Raw genomic sequence first — 20,483 nt, forward strand, 5'->3', positions numbered from 1 at the left:
GCACAGTGCTTATGTGGAGTGACAGATTAATTCCATCTTCGAATGCCACCTCTTAGAGAATTATTAAAAATCAAATGGTAAAAGACGCTAAGTGTCTAATTGTATTATATGCCTAAAGAGAGAAAAACAAAGGTCAAGTCCTTTTTCTTAAGAGTGGAATAGGAAAGAGCTGACTTTAGTTTAGGGTTCAGTGATTAATTAATGGGAAATGAAAAATAAGAAGTAGAAAATTTTCTTAATTAAACTCTTGTGGAGTCATGAAGGGCCTCCACCATGTCCCAAGTATGGGTACATATAATACTATCTCCAATCAGAAGGAACTTACCATTTTGTTTCTCTTCAGAAACAATCTTTAATTTCTTGGATCTTATATAATATATTGTTCATACTACTTATCACACTATACTTTACATTTTAATTACTTATATATGTTATACCACATACCCAATTTTAAACTACATTAGCCTGAAGATATTCTGTATCACCACTAATGCCTAACTTGCTTTTCTGTGACATACATAGATAAATACATAGATTTGACTTGAATCTATGTCATCCTGATTCCAAGTTTGGTTTCTCTATGCTCTAAACCTAAAAAGGGTTGACCAGATGGCCTCTAAGTACTCTTTCAGCTATAAAGTCTATGCTTCTTTGATCTGGTAAAAATTCTCTTACCAAATTCCAAAATGCCAACAGGCTGGCTATAATATTTTAAAATAATGTTTTATTTAATAAAAAAGGTACATAAATATTAGCTTTTCCATAGCACAATATAGTAACCTAAGGAGCCATTTTCCCACAATGGAACATAGATAATTGTCCAATTTAAGTGTATAATCCTTTTTTTTTTTTTAAATTTATTTATTTAACATATTTGGTTTTCAGCATTGATTTTCACAACAGTTTGAATTACAAATTTTCTCCCCATTTCTACCCTCCCCCCCACTCCAAGATGGCATATATTCTGGTTGCCCTGTTCCCCAGTCAGCCCTCCCCTCTATCACCCTGCTCCCCTCTCATCCCCTTTTCCCTTCCTTTCTTGTAGGGCAAGATAAATTTCTACGCCCCATTGCCTGTGTATCTTATTTTTTAGTTGCATGCAAAAACTTTTTTTTTGTTTTTGAACATCTGTTTTTAAAACTTTGAGTTTCAAATTCTCTCCCCTCTTCCCTTCCCACCCACCCTCCCTAAGAAGTCGAGCACTTCAACCTAGGCCACGCATGTATCATTATGTATAACCCTTCCACAATACTCATGTTGTGAAAGGCTAACTACATTTTGCTCCTTCCCAACCCATCCCACTTTATTGAATTTTCTCCCTTAACCCTGTCCCCTTTCCAAAGTGTTTGTTTAGATTACCTCCACCCCCATCTGCCCTCCCCTCCATCATCCCCCCCCCTTTTATTTTTTTTATCTTCCTCCCTCTTCTTTCCTGTGGGGTAAGATACCCAACTGAGTATGTATGGTATTCCCTCCTCAGGCCAAATCTGATGAGAGCAAGGTTCACTCATTCCCCCCTCACCTGTCCTCTCCCCTCCTCCCACAGAACTGCTTCCTCTTGCCACCTTTAGGCAAGATAATCTCTCCCTATCTCCCTCTCTCAGTATGTTGCTCTCTCATCCCTTAATTTCATTTTATTTCTTTTAGATATATTCCCTTCATCTTCAACTCACCCTATGTCTGTTCTCTCTCTTTTACATATACATATATATATGTATATGTATACACATATACATATATATACATATACAAAAGCACATATATATATACCTACATACACATGCATACATATACACATAGATACGTACATACATACATATTCACTTATATATATATATACATAAACATATATATATGCATATCATACACATCATCTTTCCATGTAGGAATGTAAACAAAACAGTTCAACTTTAGTAAGTCCCTTGCAATTTCTGTTTCTTGATTACCTTTTCATGCTTCTCTTGATTCTTGTGTTTGAAAGTCAAATTTTCTATTCAGCTCTGGTCTTTTCACTGAGAAAGCTTGAAAGTCCTCTATTTTATTGAAAATCCATATTTTGCCTTGGAACATGATACTCAGTTTTGCTCGGTAGGTGATTCTAGGTTTTAATCCTAGCTCCATTGACCTCCGGAATATCGCATTCCAAGCCCTTCAATCTCTTAATGTAGAAGCTGCCAGATCTTGGGTTATTCTGATTGGGTTTCCACAATACTCAAATTGTTTCTTTCTGGCTGCTTGCAGTATTTTCTCCTTGATCTGGGAGCTCTGGAATTTGGCAACAATATTCCTAGGAGATTTCTTTTTGGGATCTATTTGAGGAGGTGATCGATGGATTCTTTCAATTTCTATTTTGCCCTGTGGCTCTAGAATATCAGGGTAATTCTCCTTGATAATTTCTTGAAAGATGGTATCTAGGCTCTTTTTTTGATCATGGCTTTCAGGTAGTCCAATAATTTTTAAATTATCTCTCCTGGATCTATTTTCCAGGTCAGTGGTTTTTCCAAGGAGATATTTTACATTGTCTTCCATTTTTTCATTCCTTTGGTTCTGTTTTATAATATCCTGATTTCTCATCAAGTCACTAGCTTCCACTTGCTCCAATCTAATTTTTAAAGTAGTATTTTCTTCAGTGGTCTTTTGGACCTCCTTTTCCATTTGGCTAATTCTGCCTTTCAGGGCATTCTTCTCCTCATTGGCTTTTTGGAGCTCTTTTGCCATTTGAGTTAGTCTGTTTTTTAAGGTGTTGTTTTCTTCAGTGTATTTTTCAGTATTTTTTTGGGTCTCCTTTAGCAAGTCATTGACTTGTTTTTCATGGTTTTCTCGCATCCTTCTCATTTCTCTTCCCACTTTTTCCTCTACTTCTCTAACTTGCTTTTCCAAATCCTTTTTGAGCTCTTCCATGGCCTGGGACCAGTTCCTGTTTTTCTTGGAGGTTTCTGTTGTAGGCTCTTTGACTTTATTAATTTCTTCTGTCTGTATGTTTTGGTCTTCTTTGTCAGGCAAAGAAAGAATCCAAAGTCTGAGACTGAATCTCGGGCGCGTTTTCGCTGCCTGGCCATATTCCCAGCCAACTAACTTGACCCTTGAGTTTTTCAGTGGGGTATGACTGCTTGTAGATTACAGAGTTCTGTGTTCCACGTTTGGGGGGGAGGTGCCAGCTCTGCCACACCAGCACTGCTCCTTCCCCAACCCCCAACCCGAACTGGGCTTAGATCTTCGGCAGGCTGTGCACCCCTGCTCTGATCCGCCACTTAATTCCTCCCACCAGGTGGGCCTGGAGCCGGAAGTAACAACAGCTGTAGCTGCCCTACCTCCTCAGCCCCTGGGGCTGGAAGCCGAACCGCAAACTCCTTCCACTCCCGCAGCTTTTCCCACTAACCTTCTCAGCAGTCTTTGGTGTTTGTGGGTTGAGAAGTCTCCTAGCTGCCGCAGCTCACTGAATCAGGGCGCTAGGGCCCCCTCCGCCCGGCTTCTGGCCTGGATGGTCCACGCCGCTCAGGCTGGGCTCTGCTCCACTCCGTTCCCAGCTCCCAGCTTGGAGCTCCGTGTGGGATAGACCTCACCCAGAGACCATCCAGGCTGTCCTGAGCTGGAGCCCTACTTCCCTCTGCTGTTTTGTGGGTTCAGTCGTTCTAGAATTGGTTCAGAGCCATTTTTTATAAGTTTTTGGAGGGTCTCCGCACGGAGCTCACATTATTCCCTGCTTACCAGCTGCCATCTTGGCTCCGCCCCCCTAAGTGTATAATCCTTAAACAAAAGGCCATATCATCATCTTCCATTGGTTTTTAAAGGCCATTTCATCATCTTCCATTGGTTTAGCCTTTCATGAAAGACCTTTAGCCCCTTCTGCTGCTGTGATCTCTTCATAGCCCTCTAGGGGGATTGTTTCACTGGCAACATCATGACTCATGATATTTCTTCAATTGTAAGACCTGACCTCCAAATCTTAGATGGTATAGTAGCTGTGCTTATGAAGAAAATTGGCATAGTTGATGGGTGATCTGATCTCTTTTAGCTAGTTTCTTCTCTCAGCTGGTGAGAAGAATTAATTTACATTACTAATTTTACTGAATCATTGTGAGGAAACTGCTATGCATATGCGACTCTTCAGTAGTTTTGTCCAAGTACAGTTCAAGATCTTCAGCTTGGTAGTCGAAGTCCCTAATAATTTGACATCAGGTGGAGAAAAGGATGAGATTCATCAGAGCTCTCCCAAGTTCCCCTCCAAAAAATTTTAAGTAATGCCTCAAAATGAATTCCAGAAGTGTAGAACCCACAAAAGGACAGGGTTAAACCATCTTCTAGCCCAAAATAACTTTTAGAAGGTCAGCCGGAAAGGTCTGTTGGACTGGGATGAGTGAAGCATGGTCCAGTGAGGGCTACACCAGCACAAGCCCCACACCAGCAAACCAGCAGCAGACCTTGGGGGTGACTGAATCATTGTGAGCAGGAGTGGCTTCTAGAGTTCTCAGCCTACAGATGGTAAGGAGGCAAGAACTACTGGTCAAAAGGAAATTATGAGGGTCCTTTTGCTCAAATTGTGTGCAGGACACTGTGGCATTGCCCACATGTGGATCTGGGTCTTGGTCCTGGATAGCGGTCCTAGGATGAGAAGGAGCAGCATCACACCAGAGCTTCTGGCACAGGGGAGCAGGGATCCTGATCACAGTTTCAGAGTGGAAAAGAGTGCTTGTGCTGCTCACAGACCAGAGTTCAGGCCAGGAGAGAACTAACTCTACTTTTTCTTAGATCATACCACCTTGGAATAACTGAAAATTTACAGACCCCCAGGACTAATTCTGAAAACAGCCACACACACACACACACACACACACACACACACACACACAAAACAGAATCTTGGGAGAGTGCCACCCCTACACCCCAGAAGCAAAAAGTTAAAAGTCAAGAAATATGCTGGGAAAAATGAGTAAAAAGAAAAAAAAATAGAACCTGACCACAGAAAACTACTATGGTGACAGAGAAGATCAAAACAAACTCAGAAGAAAACAAACCCAAAACTGCTAGATCCAAAGCCTCAAAGAAAATATGAATTGATCTTACCACCCTCACCCTCCCAGCAAAAAAAATTCCTGGAAGAGTTCGAAAAAGTTTTGCAAAAATCAAATAAAAGAGGGAGAGGAAAAATGGGAAAAGAAATGAGAGTAATGTAAGAAAATTATGAAAAGAAAGTCAACAGTTTGGTAAAGGAGACACAAAAAAAGTAGTAAAAAAATAACACCTCGAAAAACAGAATAGGCAAAATGGTAAAAAGAGGTACAAAAATCCACAGAAGAGAGGAACTCTTTAAAAAGTAGTATTGGCCAAATGGAAAAGGAGGTACCAAAGGTCGCCAAAGAAAATTATTCCTTAAAAATGAGAATTCATCAAGTAGAAGCTAATGACATCAGGAAACAATCAAACAAAACCAAAAGAATGAAAAAAAATAGAAGAAAATATGAAGTATTTCATTGGAAAAATTGGAATTACTGCACTACCAGGAAGTGATGGTAAAAAAGAAAAAAAGAAAGAAAGATAAGATATTTATTTCAAAAAATTGTCAAGTAAAACTGCCCTCATATCCTAGAAGGTAAAATAGAAATAAAATAATCCACCAATGCCCTCCTGAAAGAGATCCCAAAATTAAAACTCCAAGGAATATTATAGCCAAATTTGAGAGCTCCCAGGTCAAGGAGAAAATATTGCAAGCAACCAGAAAGAAACAATTCAAGTATTGTGGAACCACAATCAAGATAACCAAGAATTTAGCAACTTCTCCATTAAAGAATCAGAGGGCTTGGAATGTGATCTGCTGGAGGGCAAAGAAGTGAGGATTACAACTAAGAATCATTTATCCAGCAAAACTGAATATAATACTTTGAGGGAAAAAATGGTTATTCAGTGAAATAAAACACTTTTAAGCATTCCTTACTAAAACACCCGAGCAGAATAGAAAATTTGTCTTTCAAATAGAAGACCCAAGAGAATCCTAATAAGGTAAACAGGAAAGAGAAAACATAAAGGATATAATTTATATTCTTAAATGGGAACTCTATTCTTAATTGTAACTCCTGAGAACTTTCTCATTATTAGGGCAGTTAGAAGAAATATACAAAGAGGGTATAGGTGTGAGTTATCTATGAAGGGAGGGAAATTAAGGGGTGAGAAAGAGAAATGCATTGGGAGAAAGGGGAGAGGAGATGCAGAATGAGGCAAATCCTGTCATGTAAAAGAAGCATGAAAGACAAAGAAGTGGAAGATGGGGGAGATGGTGGAGGAAAGTGCTTGATTCTTACTCTCATCAGAATTGACTCAAAGAGGGAATAACACACACTCTATTGCATATAGAAATCTATCTTACTGTATAAGAAGGTAGGAGGGGAAGGGGATACTGATAGAAGGGAGAGAAGATTAGGGAAGACAGTAGTCAGAAGCAAAACACTTTTGAGAAAGAGTAAGATTATCAATGGAAAAAAATAGGATGGAGAAAAGTACACAGTATTTATATAAAAATAGGAGCCATTCCCCAATGATAAATGGTCAAAGGATATGAACAAGTAGTTTTGATTACAAAGTAATTGAAGCTATCTATAGTTACATAAAAAAGTTCTAAATCACTACTGATTAGAGAAATATGAATTAGAACAACTCTGCAGTCCTACCCTATAGCTATAAGATTGGATAATATGACAGAAAAGGAAAATGACAAATGTTGTAGGGAAGTACAAAAATTGAGATACTAATGCACTGTTAGTGAAGTTGTGAACTGATTTAACCATTCTGGGGAATAATTTGGAATTATGCCTAAAATTCCATAAAATAATGCATGCCCTTTGAACCAGCAAGACCCAAATCGATGAAAAAGAAAAAAGAAAAAGGACCTGTATGTAGAAAAATATTTATATCAGCTCTTTTTGTGGTGGCAAAGAATTGCAAACTGATGGGATAGCCATCAACTGGGGGATGGCTGAACAAGTTGTGATACATGATTGTGATAGAATACTATTGCATTTTAAGAAATGATGAGCAGGATATACTCAGAAAACCTAGAGAAAACTTCCATGAACTTATGCTGAGTGAAGTGAGCAGAACCAATAGAAGATTTTATACAGTAATAATATCTTAAAGATTATCAATTGTGAAAGATTTAGCAACTTTGATTTAGAAAATGATTCATGACATTTCCAAAGGACCTTGATGAACAATGCTATGCACCTCCAGAAAAAGAACTGATCAACACTGAATTAACTGAGAGTTCTTGCTTTAGCACAATATTATTAGTTTTCAATAAAATTATATTGATTTTTTTAATATAAAATAATTTGACAACAGTTTAACTCAGAGGTATCAAACATGTGGCTTATAGGTCTCATGTGAGTATAACAGTCCTCAATGTGGCCTGAACCGGATTAAATGTAGTTCCTATCTGATTTTAATATGTTGATGTATTAATTTAAAAAAATGTATTGATTTAGAAAAAAATGTGGTTTTCTAAGTCAATTTATAGCCTGCTAGGATCATTACGTATGATTTAGTGACCACTGTTTCTATTTGAGATTACACAATTGTTCCAATGTATACTACTCATGTCTACTCTATGTTTTAGCAAAATTGGACTAGTCAATTTTTTCCTGTATGAAATTTGTTATTTTTTTTTTGCAAATGTAGCCTAGGTGAGTTCTAGGGATCTTTATTTCAACTTTTCTTATTAAGTCTCAGAGGAAGGTGACATACACCCCTCAGAATTCTTGTGATATCTCTGAGGAGCCATGTGTGATTCTGTACTCTCATTGGCTTAGCCCCTTCTTGTGTGCTTCCCCTACTCTAATAACATCAGTTGAGAATGATTTAGCCACCCATATTTAAGTAGTATGCTTTTATTTTTGTTTAGCCAACAAAACAAAAAACACAGTCAAATGAAATAAATTATTATTTACAAAAATACAAAACACTCAAATTAACAGAATATGAAATAGAAAATTTACGCTTAAATTGAGTTGCTACACAATTCCAGTAGAAGAAATTGAATAAGTCATAAATCAGTGTCTGAAGAGGATAGAGTAGGGAGACCCAGAGGAGGAAATGTCTTTCCCTTGGCTTTTTCCTATTTTGTTGCAACCAGCATCTAACGGTCAATTATAAGTAAGGTAGAACATGTCCATCTGGATATCCCGCAAGCATCTCAAAATCAACATGACCAAAGCACAACCTATTATCATATCTTCCCCTAAATTCATCCCTCCTCTTAACTTCATATTTCTCTTGAGGATACCAATAACTTTAAAATAACTTGGTTTCATAACCTCAAAGACATCCTTAGTTCTTTACTTTTCCCCATATTTTCTATTTAATCACTTGAACAAATTTTTTTTAAATTCTATGTCAGTGACATCTTTTGCATAGTGTCTTTTTTGCACTTCCAGAAGTAATGACCTAGTTCCAGATATCACCACCTCTTATTTGGACAGTTTTAGTTACCTCCTAAGAGGAAGTTACTTATAGCCTATTCCCTCTCCAATCCATCCTTAAAAAAAAAAAAAAAAAAACACTTGAAAACCCTTCCAAAGCACAGATATGACCATGGCACTTCCCTATTGAAGAAACTTGAGTAGTACCATGTTATAATAGGCAAATCCTTATTGAATTGAGTTTAATGGAATTGGAAGCTCTGTGGACACTAATTTTTTATTATTATTTTATAATATCTTAAGTGTTTCTTAGGAGTTTCTGAGTATATTGGAATCTCTGTCCACCAGATGAGGAAAGCCTGCTTTAAATGTTTTCTGATGGATGTATATTAAGGACTCTGATGAGCCCCTGAGGTTGCTGTGATAAAATATAAGCCTAAGTATGGCAAGGATTATTTTAATTTTCATCTTTGTATCTCTGCAGCTTAACATAACACTAAGCATGTAGTGTGAAGTTAATAAATTTTTATTGGTTGATTGATTTTACTTCAGTGGCAGAATAATAGGAAAAGGCTAAAATAGTTTTGCTCTGATTAATTTGGTCATAAAATACTTTTATATTTGAAATATATCAACAGAACCCATAAATACTAGGTCTGAAAGCAAAGCCCTAATCAGAAATGTTTGCCCTTGTGATAGTTACCACCCATTATTCTCTCTCTCTCTTTTTCAGTTTCTTTAATATTTATTTAAGCAAATGGGGAGGGGGTCACATTTTTTTTTCTTTCACCCAACAGAGATAAGGAACATGGGAATAGAACAATTGTTTCCATTACATTCAAAGTCAGATGAAGGACTCACAAATGGGACTTGACAGGATAGATAAATAATGAGGAGACAGGAAAACAATTCTAAAAATCATTTGGGCTCAGTTATTAATAACTTTCCAGAAATCAAAATGGAGGATATATTCTTTTCTTCTCTATCCCCTCTCCTCCCAATAATCCAACACCAGCACTGTCAATTAAAGCCTTCCCAATTCTGAATCAGGACTCTTATCTCTGAGTTGTAGACAGAAGGTATATTTTAATGTATTTTAACCACATTTATCCTTCTCCAAAAAACTAACAACCACTGAATCATGGTTAACCACCTTGGAAACTGAATTCAAGAGAAGATATAAACAGAATTACAAGACTTATATTCAAACACCAATTTAAGAGACCAAACATTATTCTTAAGGTAAATAGGATGAAACACCCTCAAGAGGCTCAGATCCTAGGAAATGTCTTAAAGGGAGGAAGGGACTCAAGCTTAGAGCTGGAGTTGACTAAGAAGTAACTAAGGAGAAGAGAGGGATTAGATCAGGAACTAAACAAATTAAAAGGTTAATGAAGGGTACTCATGGTGATGTCCTTAAGAGGGGAGAAGGAAGAAACTAATTTGCTACATATGATCACATCAGTAGATAGAGAAAACGCTTTATGTCAAACTACAATACCCCTTTCTGTTTAAAATTCTAGAAAAATAGGAACAATTAGATCTTTTCTTAAAATGTTCAATAGTATATGAAGTAAAGAGTTGTTATTATTACGTCTAATAGAAATAAACTAGAATGGCTTCAAGTAAATACAGAGATGAAACAAGAATATCCATTACCACCAACTCTTTTTGATATAGTACTAGAAATGCTTTCTATAGTAGTAAGACAAGAAAAAGGGTGGGGGGTGGAGCCCGGACTTGCTTAAGCACTTTCCCAGGTCCCTCCAAACACCTGTAAAAAATGTCTCTGAAGAAATTCTAGAGCCGCAGAACCCATGAAATAACAGAGGGAAGCAGGGCTCCAGCCCAGGAAAGCCTGGATGGCTCCTGGGAAGAGTTTATTGCACGGATCTGGGAGCGGAGCAGAGCACAGCCCAGCATTGGCTACACCAGGACCAATCAGACAGGGAGCCGGGCAGGAAGAGGTCCTAGCATCCTGAATCTGTGAGCTGTGGCAGTTACCAGATTTCTCAACCCACAACTCCCTCAACACCAGAAACAACAGAGGAGGTTAGTAGGATAAACTGTTGGATTCAAGTGGAAAGAGTGTGCAGGTGGCCTCAGTCCCAGGGGCATGGAAGTGGTACAGATCTGGGGCTGCTTCCAGAGCTCCAGCTGCAGTTGCTTCCAGCCCCAGGCCCACCTGGTGGGAGGAATTAAGCAGCGGATCAGAGCAGGAGTGCAGAGCCTACTTGTATCTGGGTCGCAATCTGGGTTGGCTGTTTTGGGAGAGGAGGAGTGCTGGTGTGGCAGAGCTTGCTGTATAGAAGTAGTTCTGAAAACAGCAGTGCAGCCCCTAAAGTTTGGGACAAAGTACTCTCTAGTCCACAAGCAGTCATACTTTGACAAAAAGCTCAAGGGTCAAGTAGTTGGCTGGGAACATGAACAGGCAGCAAAAACAGACTCTGGCAAGATCTGGCAGCATCCACATTAGGGGATCAGAGGGCTTGGAATATGATATTCTGGAGGCCAAAGGAGTTAGGATTAAAACCAAGAATCACCTACCCAGAAAAACTGAGTACAATGTTGCAAGGCAAAATATGGATTTTCAATAAAATAGAGGACTTTCAAGTTTTCTCAGTAAAAGACCAGAGCTGAATAGAAAATTTGACTTTCAAACACAAGAATCAAGAGAAACATGAAAAGGTAAACAAGAAATAGAAATCATAAAGGACTTATTAAAGTGGAACTGTTTTGCTTACTTCCGTACATGGAAAAATGATGTGGATAATTCATGAGACCTTTCTCAGTATTAGGGTACTTGAAGGGAATATATACATTCATAGATAGAGGGCACAGGATGATTTGAATATGGAGGGGATGGTATCTAAAATATAAAATAAAAAAAAATAAGGAATGAGAGAGGAATATACTGAGAGAGGGAGAAAGAGAGATAGAATGGGGTAAATTATCTCACATAAAAGTGGCAAGAAAAAGCAGTTCATTGGAAGGGAAGAGGGGACAGGTGAGGGGGAAGGAGTGAATCTTGCTCTCATCAGATTTGACTTGAGGGAATAACATACACACTCAATTGGATATCTTTTACCCCACAGGAAAGTAGGGGGAAGGGGATACAAAAGGGGGGATTATAGAAGGGAGGGCAGATAGGGGGAAGAAGTAATCATAAGCAAACACTTTTGAAAAGGGACAGGGTCAAGGGAGAAAATTGAAAAGAGGGAAAGGATAGGAGGGAGGGATATATAGTTAGTCTTTCACAACATGACTATTTATGGGAGTGTTTTGCATCATGATATATGGGTGCCCTATGTTGAATTTCTTGCCTTCTTAGGGAGAGTGAGTAGGGAAAGAAGAAAGGAGAGAATTTGGAACTCAAAGAATTAAAAGCAGATCCCCACCCCCCCAAAAAAAAGTTGGTTTTGCATGCAACTGGGAAATAAGATATACAGGCAACAGGGCATAGAAACCTACCTTGCCCTACAAGAAAGTAAGAGGAAGGGCGTTTAGCGGGGGGAAGTGGCGTGACAGGAGGGAGGGCTGACTGGGGATCGGGGCATTCAGTATGTATGCCCTCTTGGAGTGGGGGGAGGGTAGAAATGGGGAGAAAATTTGTAACTAAAAATCTTGTGGAAATCATTGCTGAAAACTAAAAAATATCAAATAATAAAGTATGGAATTCCAAACAAAAAAAAGACAAAAAAAAAGAAATTAAGGAAATAACCTTTAACAGAGAAGTAACAAAAATGTCACTTTTTACTGATGACATGATGTTATACTTAAAGAACCAAAGAGAGTCAACTAAAAAAATCAATTGAGATAATTAATTTAGCAAACAAGCAGAATATTAAATCCACAGAAGTCATCAGCATTTTACATAAGACTAATAAAACCAGCAAGAACAGATAGAAATTCTACTTAAATAAAAATTCAAGTTAAAATAACTACAGAATATATACACATATATGTACACAAATATATGTACACCTACACACACACTTCTGTATAAAAGGGAAGGTAGGATACAGAATAGACCCAATTATCTATTAAAATTTCACACTTTTGTATTCTCATTAGTATTTGTTATGGTTCATTGCTTTCTTGTTTTATGGGTTAAAAGAAATCTCTAGAGGCTTCAGTTTCAGTTGAAAGAGGTGTATCATTCTTTTCTTTAAATGAATACAATTAAGCATATTAAGTTTTACTTCCGTAACTGTTTAATAAAAAAGATTAAACTTTTTCTGATTGTAATTACTAGAATCATATGCATTCCAAAGAAAAATAAGTCAGTGAAGCTCAAAACACTTATGGAAACTTTCTGTCAGTGTGTGTGTGTGTGTGTGTGTGTGTGTGTGTGTGTGTGTGTGTGGCTAGACATACCTAAGAGGAATCAAAGGGCTTACAGGAATAGTTCCATAAATGTGAACATAATTAAATTAAAAGGAAAATGCCATTGAAAAGGTATTGATTTGATTCCCAGTGAAGAAAGGGTCAGAGTTAGGTATGTCTTCTATATTTTGCCCAATCTAATAGAGTAGCTTGAACAAATATAATGGAAATGAAAACTTCTAATTTAACCAAAATTCAGTTTTTTCAATAAAGTTTTTAAAAATCTTTTAAATAACTTTTAGAAATGAAAATATATAATATAAAATTGCTTTTAAATAATCCTTTCATTTTCTTAACCAGCTTTACAGAGTTGTCATGTAGAAATCCTTATTATACCATAAAGTAAGATATAAATGTGAGGTTTTGTTATTTTCACATTGGTCTTATATCTGTTTTGTTTATATTGTTATATTTTGTACTTCTGTTTTTAAAAATCCTGTCTTACCCTTCTCCTGTGCTCAAATATTCCCTTGCAATAAAGAATAAGAAAGAAAAAGAAACAAACAGCAGACAGGTAACATTCACCACCCATTGTTCCTCACATCTCTGATAATGAGAAAGAAGTATTTTTTTTTTCATTCTTTTTTTGGTCCAGTCTTGGATGGTGTAATGACATCAAATTGAATTTCAGCTTATTTTTCTTTTTGTTTACTTTATTCAAGCAATGTGCCCTGCAGGCACTGTGCTGGGAACATGGAGGGTACCAAGCCAAAAATAAAGTAGTCTCTGCTCTCAAGGAGCTTTTGTTCTAAAACATGGAGGATGTATGTATATACATATGTAAAATAAATACAAATGTTTTATAGGTTAAAGCGGTGAAGGCATTAGCAGTTAAGGAGGAGAGGGGACAGAGAGAGTGATCAGGAGCAACTTCATGTGGAAAGAAATCTTTGAGCTCATATTTCAAAGAAACTAGAACTTCCAAGGTGGATACAGAGTTAAGAAAAAGACATACATTCAGGAGCACATTCCAGGCATGGGCGACAGCCCATGCAAAGGAACAAGACTTTGAGTGTCTTGTGTGAAGAACACCAAGAAGAGTAGTTTGGCATATGTAAAAGGGAATAATGTATCATAAGGGTGGAAAGGTAGGTTGGGAATTGGGTTTTCAACTACTGTAGTCATTGCTACTACTCCATACAAGTCTTGCCATAATTATTTGAATTATTTATATTTGTAATTTCTTACAATGCAGTAATATTACATTACACTCATGCATTATAATTAGTTTTCCTATTCTTCAGTTTATAGACACCCACTTTATTTCCAAATCTTTAATAAAACAAATACAATGAATTTTTTTTTGGCATATATGAAAATCTTACTGTCTTTGACAGTAATATGCTTTGGAGCATATTCCTAAGCAATTGGTTCTCTGGGTAAAAGGGTATAAACATTTTACTCACTGTGTTTTCTCATCTTTTTTAATATTAATTTCCTACTTATTGAGAAAGCTTGAGTGTATTTTAAGTACAATTTATATTATTATTTGTATTTTATTTATATTTATTTATATTATTTTATATTATTTATTTATATTTTTTAATTTTTGTTTATTTTTATTATTTATTTATTTTATTATTATTTATATTATTATTAAGTACAATTTATAAATACAATAATTAGGAACAATATCTAATATGATGGCTCATAGGTTGTTTCAGAATCATTTAACTTTCTTCTTTATTTAACAAAAGTCAATATCTGAGATTTTTTTCTATTTAAAAATATTCAAGAGTTTCCTTTCTAAATTGGCTATATTTCATTAGAAACTTTGTAATTTTGTTAGAAGCATTTTGTTCAATCAAAAAATAGATGATGCTATGCGTCAGTATCCTTAAAAATAAATAAAAATGGAGATAGTCACCCTCATTTCTGTCTTTCTTCTTTGAAAGGGATTGCTACTTGAACAAAATTCATCAATGTATGGTTTTTAATTACAGTATTTATAATATTAATTATTCATATATGCTTTCCTTTCTTTTTAATTCCCCAATTTTGACCAATAGGCCTTGGTTTAAAGATCAACTTATAGTTTAAAAAATCCACAAAACTGACACTAAAGCAAGATTTAACAGAGCACTAGCAATTAATTGGACATAATATATTATTGGTCATTTTCATGTAAGAACACATTGTGGTCAATCTCTGATGTTCCTCCATATCATATAACTGATACAGTAGTATATGTGACTGAAAGAGACAATAAGCTCTGTGTCATCCAAAAAAAGAGATAATTTTATGCTCAACTATCTAAATGAATTCTCTGCTAATATTTTAAAAGAAAACTAATAAGTTTTTTACAAAGGGTCCTTTGTATTTACATTTATATTTACTCTTACAAATGCAAATTTCTTTCCTAAATTATCCATCTAATTTTATGCTAATTCTGTTTTTTAAAAAAATTATCTTGTCTCATTTATTGCAGCCACTGATATGTTAAGTAATGATAATCTTTCAACTACTTGAAAAAAATTGTAAAATTCTTTAATGAGGTAATGCTTCAAAATTATGACCATGATTATTATTAATTTTTGATGTGTTTTAATTACCTTAACATTAATTATGATAAATTTATGTGATAGTTATTTGGATATCATTAATAGAGTACTTGAAAATCTCCCTTATAAATTACTCTGTTAGTTGGCTCATTAATTTCAAAGCAATGTTTATCAACCAAGCTTTTCTTTGGATTTTTCAGTTTAGTATAGGAAATTTATAGTTCAGTTAACATGCAAAAACAACGTTGTATTTAGAAAGCCTTAAAATCTGTCACCTCAAATAAAAATATGTTGCACGGGGTTTGTTGTTGTTTTCTCCAACTGAAGATTAACTTTCTTTTAAAAGTGAGTTGTACTTGATGACTTTTTTTTAACATCACCCTAGTTTCCCCCAGTATCTTTCCCTCTCAAAGATGGTTATCCCATATAACAAATACAACTTTTTAAAGACAAAGAAAGAAAAGAAAGTGGAAAAATCAGCATAGCTGATCAGTACATTGAAAAACGTTGAAAATATATGCAATATGAAACACTTGGAGACTTCCTACCTCTGCCGACAGGTATGGTAGGAATTCCTCTCACATTTCTTCTCTCATAATTTTCTTTATAATTTTGCAGCATTCAATTTAGATGTGTGTGTGTGTAGTTCTTTCTGCTTACATCATTTTAGTCATTGTATATATTGTATCTTGCCTCTACTTCACTTTTCATCAATTCGTATAGATTTTTCCATATTTCTTTATATTTATCACATTCATAATCTCTTACAGCACAGTAATATTCCATTACATTCATTTACAACAATTTGTTTAGGCATTCATCACATCACAGATATTTACTTTTTGTTTCCAAGTCTTTGTTATCACCAAAAAATGCTGCTATAAAATTTTTGTCTGATTATTGGGATTGTTTGCTTATCAACGACTTCTTTAGAATATAAGCCAACTAATGGAGTCTCTGACTCAAAGGATATGGTCTTTTTATTAATTTTATTTACACAATTACAAATTTCTTTCCCAAATGGTTGAATGAATTCACTATTCCACCAATAATACAGTAGTGTGCTTATCTTTCCGCAACTCCTCCAACTTTCACTAACGCCATCTCTTCTCATCTTGAAATATTTTCGGCATGTGAGGCTAAACTCCAGAGCTATTTTTATTTGTATTTTTATTGCAATTTTTTGTTTTGTTTGTATTTCTCTCATAGTTAGTGATTTGAAACATTCTTTTGTATCTTGTTAATACTTTGAAATGTGCTTTTGAGGGATAGCTGAGTGGCGCAATGAGTAGAGCACCAGCCCTGAAGTGAGGAGGACCTGAGTTCAAATCTGGCCTCGGACACTTGACACATGTACTAGCTGTGTGACCTTGGGCAAGTCATTTAACCCCAATTGCCCTGCCCCCCCTAAAAAAAGCAAAAAAAAAAAAAGAAATCTGCTTTTGGGGACTGTATGTTTATATATTTGACTACTCATCTATTAGTGAATGGCTTTTGATTTTATAAAAATTTAGATAAATATACACATAGATACATACATAATGTATACGTGTATGTGTGTGTATACATACATACATATATAACATGTATATATATATAAAGAGAGAGAGAGAGAGAGAGAGAGAGAGAGATTGAGATTGAAATTGAATACCAAATCTTTATCAGGGAAATATGATTCAAAAATGTTCCCTCATTCCACCACTTCCCTTCTCCTAGGTACATAATTTTGCTCTGTGCAGAAGCTTTTCAATTTCATATAGTTATCTATAATTATGTAACTATATCTATCTATATCATAAAGTTATCCATTTTGTCTTTGGTTATTACTCTTTCTTTGGAAATTAATATAAATCCCACCCATAGCTATGAGAGGTGAATGTTCTGGTTCTCTTTTAATATTTATAGTACAGTCTTGAACAGTAAGATATCATTAATACTTATTATTGGTTTTAATTTCCATTTAAATTAAGCAATATAGTATAAGGTCTAATCAGGCAGTAATTGTTGGATTCTTTAAATTTCTAATTTGCCCTTGAGTTCTAATATGTCAGGGCAGTTTTCTTTCTTGAAAGATCTTGTCCAGACATTTTTTTTTATCATGGCTTCCAGATAGTCCAATAATTCTTTTTTTTAATTTAATTTATTTAATATGTTTAGTTTTCAGCATTGATTTTCACAAGAGTTTGAATTACGAATTTTCTTCCAATTTCTACCCTCCCGCCTACTCCAAGATGGCATATATTCTGGTTGCCCCATTCCCCAGTCAGCCTTCCCTTCTGTCACCCCACTCCCCTCCCATCCCCTTTTCCCTGCCTTTCTTGTAGGGCAAGATAAATTTCTACGCCCCATTGCCTGTGTATCTTATTTCCTAGTTACATGCAAAAACTTTTTTTGTTGTTGTTTTTCAACATCTGTTTTTAAAGCTTTTAGTTCCAAATTCTCTCCCCTCTTCCCTTCCCACCCCACCCCCCCCCAAGAAGGCAAGAAACTCAACATAGGCCACATGCATATCATTATGTAAAACCCTTCCACAATACTCATGTTGTAAAAGACTAACTATATTTTGCTCCTTCCTAACCTATCCCCCTTTATTCAATTTTCTCCCTTGACCCTGGCCCTTTTTGAAAGTGTTTGTTTTTGGTTAGCTCCTCCCCCTATCTGCCCTCCCTTCTATCCTCCCCCCTTTTTTCTCTTCTTCCTCCTTCTTTCCTGTGGGGTAAGATACCCCATTGAGTGTGTATGGTATTCCCTCCTCAGGTCAAATCTGACGAGAGCAAGATTCATTCATTCCCCTTCACCTGCCCCCTCTTGCCTTCCTACAGAACTGTTTTTTCTTGCCACTTTATTGCGAGACAATTTACCCCATTCTATCTCTTCCTTTCTCCCTCTTTCAATATATTCCTCTCTCATCCCTTAATTTGATTTTCTTTTAGATATCATCGCTTCATATTCAACTCACCCTGTGCTCTCTCTCTCTTTGTCTCTCTCTCTCTGTCTCTCTCTCTCTCTCTCTATATATATATAGTATAAATACACACACACATACATTTATACATACCTATGCACACACATATATATACACATACACGCACATATATGTGTATATATATATATATATATGCATATTCCTTTCAGCTACTATGATACTGAGGTCTCATGAATCATACACATCATCTTTCCAAGGAGGAATGTAAATAAAACAGTTCAACTTTAGTAAGTCCCTTGTGATTTCTCTTTCTTGTTTACCTTTTCATGCTTCTCTTGATTCTTGTGTTTGAAAGTCAAATTTTCTATTCAGCTCTGGTCTTTTCACTGAGAAAGCTTAAAAGTCCTCTATTTTATTGAAAATCCATATTTTGCCTTGGAGCATGATATTCAGTTTTGCTGGGTAGGTGATTCTTGGTTTTAATCATAGCTCCATTGACCTCCAGAATATCACATTCCTGCCCTTCGATCCCTTAATGTAGAAGCTGCTAGATCTTGGATTATTCTGTTTGTGTTTCCACAATACTCAAATTGTTTCTTTCTGGCTGCTTGCAGTATTTTCTCCTTGATCTGGGAGCTCTGGAATTTGGCAACAATATTCCTAGGAGTTTTCTTTTTGGGATTTTTTTGAGGAGGCGATCGGTGGATTCTTTCAATTTCTATTTTACCCTCTGGCTCTAGAATATCAGGGCAGTTCTCCTTGATAATTTCTTGAAAGATGATATCTAGGCTCTTTTCTTGGTCATGGCTTTCAGGTAGTCCAGTAATTTTTAAATTGTCTCTCCTGGATCTATTTTCCAGGTCAGTGGTTTTTCCAATGAGATATTTCACATTGTCTTCCATTTTTTTCATTCCTTTGGTTCTGTTTGATAATATCTTGATTTCTCATCAAGTCACTAGCTTCCACTGGCTCTAGTCTAATTTTTAAGGTAGTATTTTCTTCAGTGGTCTTTTGGACCTCCTTTTCCATTTGGCTAATTCTGCCTTTTCCTCATTGGCTTTTTGGAGCTCTTTTGACATTTGAGTTAGTCTATTTTTTAAGGTGTTGTTTTCTTCAGTATATTTTTCAGTATTTTTTTGGGTCTCCTTTAGCAAGTTATTGACTTGTTTTTCATGGTCTTCTTATATCATTCTCATTTCTCTTCCCAATTTTTCCTCCACTTCTCTAACTTTTTCAAATCCTTTTTGAGCTCTTCCATGGCCTGAGATTGGTTCATGTTTTTCTTGGAGGCTTTTGATGTAGGCTCTTTGACTTTGTTGACTTCTTCTGGCTGTATATTTTGGTCTTTTTTGTCACCAAAGAAAGATTCCAAAGTCTGAGTCTGAATCTGAGTGCATTTTCTCTGCCTGCCATGTTCCCAGCCAACTTACTTGACCCTTGAGTTTTTTGTCAGGGTATGACTGCTTGTAGAGTAGAGTACTTTGTTCCAAGCTTGAGGGGATGTTGTTTTCAGAGCTATTTCTATACAGCCAGCTCTGCCACACCAGCACTACTCCTTCCCCAAGAACCACCAGCCAGGACCTGACTGGGATCTTAACAAGGCTCTGCACTCCTGCTCTGATCTGCCACTTAATTCCTCCCACCAGGTGGGCCTGGGGCTGGAAGCAACTGCAGCTGTAGTTCTGTAGCTGCACCACTCCCACTGCCTCTGGGGTGATCGCTGAACCACGAACTCCTTCCACTCTGTCCCCTGCAGCTTTTCCCACTAACCTTCTCTGTTGTCTTTGGTGTTTGTGGGTTGAGAAGTCTGGTAACTGCCACAGCTCTCTGATTCAGTGGGCTAGGGCCTGTTCCGCCCAACTCCTGCTCTGGTTGGTCCTGCCACTGCCCACGCTGGGCTCTGCTCCACTCCACTCCTGGCCCTGTGCGTGATAGACCTCCCCCAGCGACCATCCAGGTTGTCCTTGGCTGGAGCCCTGCTTCCCTCTGTTATTTTGTGTGCTCTGCAGTTCATTCTAGAACTGCAGAGCCATTTTTTATAGGTTTTTGGAGGGACCTGGCAGGGAGCTCACGCAAGTCCCTGCTTTCCAGCAGCCATCTTGGCTCTACCCCCCAATAATTCTTAAATTATGTCTCTTGTATCTATTTTATAGGTCAATTGTTTTTCCAGTAAGAAATCTCACATTTTCTTCTATTTGTTTTTTACTTTTTAATTTTGTTTTATTGTATCTTGATGTTTCATAGAGTCATTAGCTTCCACTT

The sequence above is a fragment of the Trichosurus vulpecula genome, chromosome 6 (genome assembly GCF_011100635.1).
Source record: "Trichosurus vulpecula isolate mTriVul1 chromosome 6, mTriVul1.pri, whole genome shotgun sequence".
Taxonomy (NCBI): Eukaryota; Metazoa; Chordata; class Mammalia; order Diprotodontia; family Phalangeridae; genus Trichosurus; species Trichosurus vulpecula.